Here is a 10,910-nt window from a genome sequence, read left to right as displayed (position 1 = left end):
GGGCATCAAAACACTCGGCAGGTTCTCTGCTCTGATGCTGACATGTACTGGTTGATGTTAATGTCTTAATTTCAGCCACCAAGATGCAGAAATAGAACTACTCTGTGTTTATACTGTAAAGTTACAGGTCATTATGGATTTACATGGATGGATTCATTATGGTTTACCTTGCATAGTACACATGAGGCCTTGTGATTCTTTTCAACACATCTATAATGCACTAGATTCAGCACAGATGCTACTGGTTTTCAACTTACCTCTACTTTTTTGGGGTATAAATCCGATCATGATGTTTCTATCTTAAGCACCAGTGTCAGAGCTGTAACCCTTGGACCTGTAAGCTGAGGGGTGCTGGGTTCCAGTGCAGCCACCAGAGGGTCTTTGGCCTGTTGTCCAAGTTGTTTTTGAGGCATTGTATAGGATATTTAACCAAACCTGCTATAGGTAGATTATTTTACATATGTTATGACTATATAGGAAACTATTACATATTATAATAAAGTTGTTTTCTTCTGTGATATTGACATTTATTGATCATTTAGTTTGTGGGTGTTGTAATAAAGTGACCATTGCAAGCGAAGCGACACAAGTCGAGCAGGTCATTTGCTGTCGTGGGTTCTGGTACAAAGATATATCTGTGTCAGTGAAAGATAAACCTAAACCAGCCTAAACTGGATTCAGCTTGCTTTTATTTGCAGAGGAGTTCACCCACCTTTTTTGGGGCTGACATAACCCTTGACAGCAATTCGTTTGGACACAACAACAACCTACTTGTTTTCCCCCTTGGAAATTAAAAAATAAATCTGAAAGTGGTGTTTGACGTATTGGTGTTTAAATGGATGTTTCTTTCCATCATTATAACTAGGTTCCACCCTTAGCTGATTTGTGGTCATTCAATAAAATAGTAACACAAAATGTCTTATACAAAAGTGATTTTGGTTGTGTTGTTGTGGCGGTCACAATGAATCTATAGGCCTACCTGTGAAAACCGTTTTAACATTGATACATAAACGGACGGAATACATAAAACTAGATCAAAAACAGTTTAGAAATCAGCGAAAATCACCTTGTTTTTACTGCTTGTAAAGTACCTACTCTACTCGAAAACACAAGCCTGCTGATTGCTTCTGTGCCGACGGTGAGGGAGCAGCTCTGCTCTCTGTTTTGGCTTTTCATTTTCTTTTTTGTCAATGCGCAGTGTATTACGGTAAAAGTAGGCGGGCTCTGACCTACATGTGCGTCGCGTTTTGATTGACATGGCGGAGTCTCCCAGTACGCGTTGCGCCGCGATAGCAGACGGGCAAGATTCGACCCTGGGAATAAAAAAACACGCAGCCCCGTCTGTTTGAAGACTATTTCATTGCAGCGAGGTAAGTTCTTTTTTACACTTCCTTTACGGTACGAAACCACCCCGCAAAGTATGAGAATAGAGGCAGATGTAGTCGATGTTGGAAAAGTTTTAGAAGTGCGTGTGTGTGTGTGTGTGTGTGTGTGTGTGTGTGTGTGTGTGTGTGTGGTGTGAGAGAGAGAGAGAGGTTGGAGAACTGAGCGCTGACGCCGGCATCTGGGCCACTTGGCCAGCGCAAAGGAAAAAAAAAACTGCTTCTCAGCTGCGGAGGGAGAGAATCGAAACTTTTGCCAATAAATTTCCCGTTTATTTGAAAACAACAAGTTAAAATCTAACCCGCGGGGGCTTATCGTGTTAGTTCTTGACACTAGTCGAGTGAATGTGACGGGCTGCGCGTTTGGAGTCTGCTCTTTGTGGCCCCCGATTTCTCAGCTTTGGCGAAAGAATGTGTTTTTGTCTCCGAGGACTTCAGATGGAGTGAGTGCGCAACAGGAGGAAATCTTTCTCTCTTTTGTCTATTTCTGCAACTAATCGCAGTTGTTACATTGTGACTTGCATTCTGGAGAAAAAAAAAGTCGGTTGTGTTGGTCAGGAAACGAACACTTTTATAGCTGGAAAATAACTTGGAGTGGAAGATGCTGAGGCAGTCAGATTTGACAGAGGCGGTTGCGAAATCATTGAATTGACACTGTAGGGGGTTCTAACGCGTTGGGTAACTGCTGGTGTATAGGTGGTTGTAGGTTATAGCGACTTTCCATTGAGTTTGTGTGTGAATGCAGGAAAAAGGCTTTGGAGAAGAAAAAAAATCCCAACTCCAGCATATCCTAGCATTCCTTCCAGCCAGTCTCTCTCTCTCTCTCTCTCTCTCTCTCTCTCTCTCTCTCTCTCTCTCTCTCTCTCTCTCCTCTTTCTCTCTCTCTCTCTCTCCCTCTCTCTCTAAGAACCGACTACGTGTCTGTCTGTTTGTGCAGGGCAGACAAATATCTCTCTGATGCAGACGTGGAGATCAAACATTGGTCCCCTGCTGGACACAGTGCCGTGTTAGTTCAGTTCAGAGGAGAGATGTGGCAGCAATGGGTCGGAAAATTTAGATTGCAAAAGATGACTTCGTTAGCCAGATTTTGGGGTTGTGCGTCAGTGTAAAAAAAAAAAAAAAAAAAAAAAAAGTATAACAGGACTGAGTGGTTTAATGTCATGCTGTCATGATTAGCGGTGGAGGTATAATTGGGGCTATGATTTGGAATCACATATCCCCCTGCTGTGGGCTCGGATACAGTGGGCACGTCGGAGAATATAGGCATTCGGGGGGGGGGGGGGGGGGAATAACCACACACGCACACGCTTTTTACTTTTTTTCAAGGGAGAGAGAGAGAAAGAGGAGAGGGAGAAATCCGATCCCAAATACATGACGTCAGATGACATTCCTTTGGTGAAAGGCTGATGTGGCCATGTATTTTTTTCTTTCTTTCTGCGAATAACTGATATCCGACTTTTTTGTGGGGGCTTTTAAAGGGGGGGGGGGGGGGGATGATTGGCTACCCGCTGAGGTGTGTTTTGGTTTAGGTGAGAGCAAAGGATTTGTGTTTTTGGTGCATGAATGGGCAATTTATTTTGCTTCCACAAGTCAGAGGCATGAAAAAGTCTTGGCATCAAAAGTTTAGGCTGTGGACAATAAGCCATAAGTATAGATGGAGACTTGCCCTGTGACCTGATTTATGCATTTTACAGACATCTCTTTCATTGACAGTGTACGCTTCTAGATTTTCTTTCTTCTTATTCAAATCTTTCAAAATGCCTCATTTCTAATTCAGGCCCCAACTCAACAGTCACTGAACAGGTAAGATAGGATTTGATTGGAAGGCTCTAATTTGCAGCCCCTGGACATTTCTTTTAGTTTCTTTGGTTTCAGGCGAGGTTGTGTATCCTAGTCTGCAGCTCGAGTGTGTTACATTGTGAAACAAATGCTAGAGGGACTGTTGGAATCTGCAATTGATCAGTCACCACAAAGTGGAAGAAGCTGTGTGGATCTGACTACCCGTGTAGCCTTATGTTCCAGGTGCTGAGCACATCACAATGGTGTGCAATTCATATTATCAAAGCAAAAACTTGTGTTTTTTTTATGGATGAAGTACTACACCCATATCCCTCTTAACACAAGCTGAATGAGGTTTATATCACTGTACGCTGTTCTCTAAAAGTTACGCCTGTTATGCTCCAATATTCATACACAATAAGAATGTAAACAAAGCTCACCGGCCGACATTTGAAAAGTTATAAAAGCCCAGTTATGTTGTGCTTGTATTCCCAGCAAATTTGAATACAAATTTTAAGGATGAAAACTCTTATTTCAGCATTTTAAATGCTAGTGACACAGGCTTATTTTGAGTTTTTATGTTTGTATACTGTATGTTTGAGTCAGACATGTGGCGCTAAAGTGTACAACAGCATAATGTGAGCAGGGATTTGCACTCAAACTGAATCAGTTAAAAGCAAGGGAAATGATACTTGCAAAATCCCCATTTTCTGTGTTTTTTCTAAAATTGAATACACTGCAATTATATAACAGAACAGAAAGAGCTGTAGTTAGACTGGAGTCAGGTTAAAGCGGGGCAGCCATTGTTGCTTTAGCCTTTCTATGTCTTTCACATGAATAGGCAAAGGGTTGAATAACGCTTTATATAAGTTAACAATCTACGTGACAGGTACAACTCATTCAGCTGTGTCGGCCTGTGTGGTGGTGAGTCATCACATGGGTTAAATGTTGCTTTTGCAGCTGCTTTGTTTGATCCCACTTAATCAGTTTGTCAGTTAGTTTTATTCCACTAAAGTGCCTGAACAAGGACAGGGGAATGGGCGCCAGTAATTCAGAGTATGTCATTAGAAACTCAGTCTAGTGTGCTTTCTTTGGACAGACAGTCTACCACATGTAATCAAAGTTTTCTTGAAGTAAGACTGTCCCATTTTCTCCTCCATCACGTGCAAGTAAACACTCAGATTAAAATATGTAGGGACCCGGCCTTGATGGACTGGTTGTGTTTGCGTTTAATATTCTGAGACAGGTTATTCTAAGCGCAATGAGGAAGTTTTCATGTTTCATGAGGACTCGTGATGCCAAGAGCATTGGTCTCCATCTGACCTCAGGCATAATCTGGGTTCTCTGCTTTCTACCCTCGGTGACTTGCGGTCTGCTGTTGGCCCAATGAAACGTGTGTGTGTGTGTGTGACTAGAACATGTTATATGAGGGGTAGTGTTACTGAGCAGTGCTTCTGTATCAGGAACAGAAGCTGGGGCAGCTATAAAGTTACACTGACAAGACAATGCAGCTCAGGAAAGTGTGTGCGAGCATATGAAAGAGAAGCGAGAGCTTCAGATAAATCTCATCCAGTGTTTCCCATTTAATTGTACAGGCCAAAGGGAAGCCCCACCTGGGGAAAAATATCCATTGTGTTTTCCATACATTCATTCTGCAGCAGCGCAGCTCCGTGTGTCCATAACCAAAGCAACTGTATGTGGTTAGTTCACGTCTGTAACAGCCGTCAGCAGTCTGTACAGTGGGTCATCTTAACTGCTAGAGTCCGTTAAAACATTGTCGGTAGCCTAATTGTTACAAATGCTTATGGATTCTGTGTCTTTGTGTTTTTTGCTGAGCTGGACCAGAGACTATTTGAATAAAACGTATCGTTGATACTGTTTTGCCCTCATTCTCGTTGGAAGTGATGTAATGAAGCGTTATTGATCGATTAAAGATTATGATTACATGATTAAAACCCTAGTCAGTATAGCACAGAGTTGATTCCAATTCAAAATGGTAATTCTGTGAAGATATAAGTTTATCCGCCATTTACTGCAAAAAGACTGACAATGACCGTTCAGTTGGCCCTGATGAGCTGCCCATTACATTCTGGGATCCTTCCTTCCATGAATTGGTACTACACTACATCTGCCCCTTGCATAAAATCCGCTATCAGTTGAACTATTTGTTTCCCAGAATGCAAATGGTTTGCTTCCTAGAAAGATCACTGCCCTTACTGTTACTATAGCAGAGGTGTGATTTGATCAAGTGGACGAGCTGCTTCCTTCTTCCTTGCCTGTGATAGGAGGCCTTACCTATTGGTGGTTGGGTGTGTGGAGGCGTGCGTTCCTCTTCTGTGAGGTCAAGAGGTTGACGGCTGGAGTGTCTGCAGCTTCTCTTCCTCTCGTACCTGTAACCCTTCTCTCCTGGTTAATGCACAACACATGGGCTATCCCTTTGGTGGAGCAGACCGGTGTGTTAGCCTTGAAAACCTTCTCTGCCGCGGCTGCTGGCACTTATAACGGTGCAGGGGAACTCTAGAGAGTATATCAACCCAATGTTTCATTATGTTAAAAACCAGTGACAGAAATCTTCATGCATGAAATGATCTGTAAATCCTTTTAATCAATAACATGTCAGAAGATAGTTTAAAAACATCCAGTAAAATACCAGAGAACCAACATGACAAAAATTGCTTCTTTTTTTTTTTTTTTTCAATACTCTGTCAAAAACTTAAATGTATTCAGTTTACTCTCATACAAGACCTAATGCTTACAATATAAAATTTCCCATTTTTTGTTGTTATTAACATTGAGTTTGATTTTGAAGTTTTCTACTATTCGTATCTATCAGTAAATGATGATATGTTATAGTGATGTTGCTCCTCTTACATACTAGCAGTTGGTCTGACTATCTGTTGAACGTAACACAGAATTAGTGGATTGCTTGTTTTGTCATTTTTATGTTTATGAGTGAACAAAGTGTCTTGCATTTGCTGTTAAAGTAGATTTCATTTTGATAGTAATGTTGTGATCGAGGAGGTTAAAGTTTGGTCACACTAAACCTGCAGGCAATGCGTTATACCTTGTAAATACATACCAAATAAGAGCTATTTGGAGGTGCAAAGTCCAAAACAGGACAATAACACCTCTGGACATCTGCTGCTTGATGCTTTCACTTTCCATTTCCCAGCATTTTGTGCCAGTTACCTCTCCGTCTTTCTCTTTCATGCTCTCTTCCTCTGTTTCTTGGGGTTTCTTTCTCTCCCATATGGACGGTGGCTTTTTGTTGAAGTATCCCAGCATCTCATGTTTGCTTGGCACAGAGCTGTAATGTTTACCCTCCTCCTCTCTTTCTTTCTGCCTCCCCTCCTCACTCCTTTCTTTCCTTTCTCATTCCCAGAGCCCTGTCTCTACTTTATTTTGTCTCTCGTGATAATTTCCTGCATTGTTGACAGTTGATTTAGAAAAAGATAAAAGAAGCCTTTCAACTTCTCGACTGCCCTCCCCTCTCCGTGCCTCGCCTCTACTTTCCTATTGCCCTCTCCTCTCTCCTCTCCTCTCCTCTCCTCTCCTCTCCTCTCCTCTCCTCTCCCTCTCCTCTCCTCGCCCTCTCCTCTCCTCTCCTCTCCTCTTTGAAGGACAAAATGTGAAAATCAACCAATTGAACATAGCACAATATTTCCTAATACAAAAAGGGGACAACAATTTAGAGCTGAAACTATTGGTCGATTAATTAATTAGTTGACTGACTGACCAGTGTATTGGCAACAATTGTTTCAATCACTTTTTAAGCAACAATGCCAAACATGAGCTGCTTCCAGCTTCTCAAATGATCTCAAATCTGTGAGCATATTTGGCTTTTCTTTGTCTATTGAAATGTAAGTTTAATATCTGTTGGTTTTACACTGTTAGTTAGACACAAATAGCAAACTGAAGATGTTACTTTGTGCTTGAAAAACACCTCCTTGGTGTGTTAAGATGGTCATTTCCCCTTTTTCAATGGTGTTTTATAAACCAAGCGATGAATTCATTAATGAAGATAATATTTGGTGGATTTAATGATAATGAAAAAAAATCATTATTTGTAGCCTTTATCTGTATGACAAAAGAAGACAGATAAAAGTAATTTAGGAGATCTAACATTGGAAAATAACACATTTATACACATATAAAAAGAGGTGGAGATATATACTAACTATAGGCAATACTGACCAAGAAAGTTTAACAGCAGTATAGTATAACATAGGAAAGGGTAGTACAGTACAGAGTAGTACAGTAGTGATTTACTCTTTTTTATGACTTTTTGTGCAAATATCTGCAATATTTGTGCCGGTTTGATGCATTAGAATACACAACATAGTTGACACATGATGCAACGTGTGACTTCACCAAAACACTTTCACTTCTCTAGTTGCTGATTTGAGTTGTTGCTCATTACTTGGTGTTGTTTGAAAGCTGTTGACAGCAGTTGTATGGCTCCAGTAGAGGCAACATTGAGACAGAAAAGCAGAGTGACGTTTTGAGAATTAGATCAGAGGATGAAATAAAATGAGAGATAACGCGGAATGCAGTATGTAGTCTGTCAAGTTTGTCATCAAGTTCTCGTCAGTTGGTGGAGTTTTGTGGATACATGCATGCAGAAAAGCTGGGTGAGTTAAGAGTTGTGAAGCGCTCGGCTGCCCTGCACTGCCCGAGCCCCCTGCACAGTTCCTCGGGGGTGTCATCCATCAAAATAGCTTGTTGAAGAGCTGCCCACTGGTGTGTGTGGTCAGCTGGCTGAAGGGACCCAGCATGCACCTATACACACACAGAGCACCGACTTAACACACATGCATGAAACATCCACACACACAGAGTTAACTGTACGTGCCTGCATTAGCATGCCAGGCGTGTTGGTGTTGCTAGTTGGCAGGCCCATGGAAAGTTCCGCCAGTCGTTAATGGCTGGTTTTATGCCTGACTGTGAGCGTTTTGGAGTGTGTATCTCAAGTGTCTCGAGTCTGCTGTGGGCTGGGGTTCATGTGTTTGCGTGTGTGTGTCGGAGTGTGGAACTGAATCTGTAACTTGTTATATTTCTGATTATTATGTGGCTGCGACTGAAATTGGGACTGGTACATGCACACACTCTACTCAAGGAGGAAGTAGGTGTTTTTTAATGCAAAGCCACATCTTTTATTGCTTTACCTTGTTAAACCACCCTCCTCCTCCTCTCTCCCCCCTTCCAGGGCATGCAGACACACTTCCACCCCTCCACACCCTCCTCTCACCCTGTCTTCCCCCACCCGTCCCAGCTCCACATACCTGTCATTTCTCGTTCTTGCCACTCACATTCCCACAAGGCTAAATGCTGATGGGCTTCATCCACACAGCTACTACTGTTATGTTGCTGAGTATAAAACAATATAAAAGGTGATTTGATCATAAATACCTTTCTACCAAGTCCAACAGTAATTTCTGCACTGCTTAGCTGAGATGTCATTCAAATTATTACTGTGTACTCGTAAAATCAGCTGACACAAAACAGGTTAAGGACAACACCTGTATTGTCTTACTGGCTGTCCCAACGTTTTAAAATGAGTGATCATGATAGGAAGTTGTGCACTAAACTGTCGCAAGGGCACCTGATTGAGTTTATGTAGGCACCAACATTTTGGAAAAAACTTGATTCACTTTGGAGAGAGTTTCAAATAGAAAATGCATTTTCAGATAAATCCGGTTTGGTGTGGACATGGCCTCCCTATTTTCCCCTTACTTCTCCCCTCCTCGCCCTCAAGCTGGGACCCCCCACCAATCACTAAAACATCCCAAACACACATCCACCCACGCACGCAGGCAAGCATGCAGAAACACACACTACAGCACTCACACACTCACATCCCTGATCTAGTGTGTGAAATCCTGAGGTTGATTGAGGATGAGGAATGTGACCTAGTGACCCCAGGCTGTGGGGAGGGGTAATGTGTGTGTGTGTGTGTGTGTGTGTGTGTGTGTGTGTTTGATGTTAAGGAGCAAGTGATGGTATGTACACTTTTCATTGGCTTGCTATTCCCAGAAGGGTCCTTTCTCATTTTTCAGAGCATTTCAGTTTTCTTCTAAATGGAGCACGAACGCATGCACGCACACCACATTCACAAACTTGACTGTGAGTTAGTCATGGAATTAGGCATGTAAAGCATGATTGTCGTGCTCTGTTGTGAATGTAAAGGCTGTGTCTGTGTAATGATACATAAATGTGTGTGTGTATTAGTGTGTGCGTGTGCACACACACATATCTCTCAGACTCAGTTGTTGTCTTGTCTGTGAGAGAGAAGCAGGTCTCTCATGTAGGTGTGACTAAATAGTCTTTCTCTCTCAGCACCCACACACACAGACACTCACACACACACACACACCACCCACTGGGCAAGCTTTTTCATGGCCAATAAAACTGATGATCTGAATGTCTTTTGGTGGTTTGTCTCCGTCTACGTGCTCGCTGTGTGTGTGTGTTTGTGTGTGTGTGTGTGTGTGTGTGTGTGGGGGGGGGGGGGGGTCACTTCTTGATGTGAAATAGCTGTCTTAATTAAGACTCATGGCATGCAGCCCTGATGGAGCTCAGCATTAGTGGTAGAGACATGCTGTGTGTGCAGGCCTGAGCGGCAGCAGGTCCACTGGCAGGGAATGTGGGCTTATTGTCTGGACTCTGTGGTTCTCCTCCTTTACTCCTCTTTACTAGCCACTTGTAATTCAGAGCTGATTAGGATAATTGTAGGTCATTGCATTGATATTCATGTTAATACAGAGTTAGTTGGGTCCTGACAGCAAACTTCACAGCAGTGATAAAACAACAAAAGCTCTCTAAACTTCTTGAATATCTTACAATAATGATAGACATAGCCTATGTGTTTTAACATTATAAACTTCATTCCAGTCATGCACTTCTGACTCCAAACCCAAATTCCGATTTGTAACATTTAATTTGATGTTTAGCACGCTGTATGTTTTAATCTTTCTCTGCATTGTAGTGTCTGCAATGTACTGTAAAATGAACGTAGCATTGACTAGCTGTCCAATGATCGATTCATCAGAAAACAATTAAACACGTCTATTGCGATATCCTAGAATACAGTATGACAACATAAAAGGTCGTGCTTTGTCCGACCAACAGTGTAAAATCCAAAAATATTCAATTTCATAAAAAGTAAGACTAAGAAAAGCACCAAATTCTCACTTTTTTAAAGATTATTTTTGGGGCATTTTAGGCTTTTATTTGACAGGACAGATGAAGACGTGAAAGGGGGAGAGAGAAGGAGAATGACATACAGCAATGTGCCGCAGGCCAGAGTCGAACCCGAGCCCACTGCGTCGAGAACCAAACCTCTATATATGTGCACCCGCTCTACCAACTGAGCCATCTGGGCACCGAATTCTCACATTTTAAGAATGTGGAACCATCAAATGTCGGAAACTATGCAGCTCAAGTATATTCTGAATACTGTCTGTAATTAGTCTTTCCATTATTTAAATAAGTTTATTTGCTGATTAAGAATTTTCAAAATATTTGCCTCAATCACTCTGTGGACTCTGCAATAGACATACAGTGTGTCAATACATACAAATCTTTTGTTTCACATGAAAGTTATTTGTATTATGTGTTTTAATTCAATTCCCTGAACTGACTATACAGTAATATATCAAAACAGTCACATTGGACACATTTCCATCAAGATTTCTATCTGTCTTTATGTACAGACATACAGAATTGTACGCACGCGCACACACACACACA

The 10,910-nt window shown here is 41.8% G+C and overlaps 1 protein-coding gene across 4 annotated transcripts in view; it reads left to right on the top strand.

Moving 5' to 3' along the window:
* Positions 1 to 1,168: 1,168 nt before the first annotated feature.
* Positions 1,169 to 10,910, top strand: part of fndc3ba (fibronectin type III domain containing 3Ba) — a 103,142-nt gene continuing 93,400 nt past the window's right edge. For 2 of the 4 annotated variants that reach the window (XM_032499780.1, XM_032499781.1), the window contains exon 1: positions 1,169 to 1,370. The gene's annotated coding sequence lies outside the window, so the exon portion shown is untranslated. Of the gene's footprint in view, positions 1,371 to 1,573; positions 1,826 to 10,910 lie in introns of those variants that run through there. The other 2 variants (XM_032499782.1, XM_032499779.1) reach the window with 1 other exon arrangement.

Source organism: Etheostoma spectabile, chromosome 20, assembly GCF_008692095.1.
Source record: "Etheostoma spectabile isolate EspeVRDwgs_2016 chromosome 20, UIUC_Espe_1.0, whole genome shotgun sequence".
In the NCBI taxonomy this organism is placed as follows: domain Eukaryota; kingdom Metazoa; phylum Chordata; class Actinopteri; order Perciformes; family Percidae; genus Etheostoma; species Etheostoma spectabile.
This window is presented reverse-complemented; position numbering and strand designations above follow the sequence as displayed.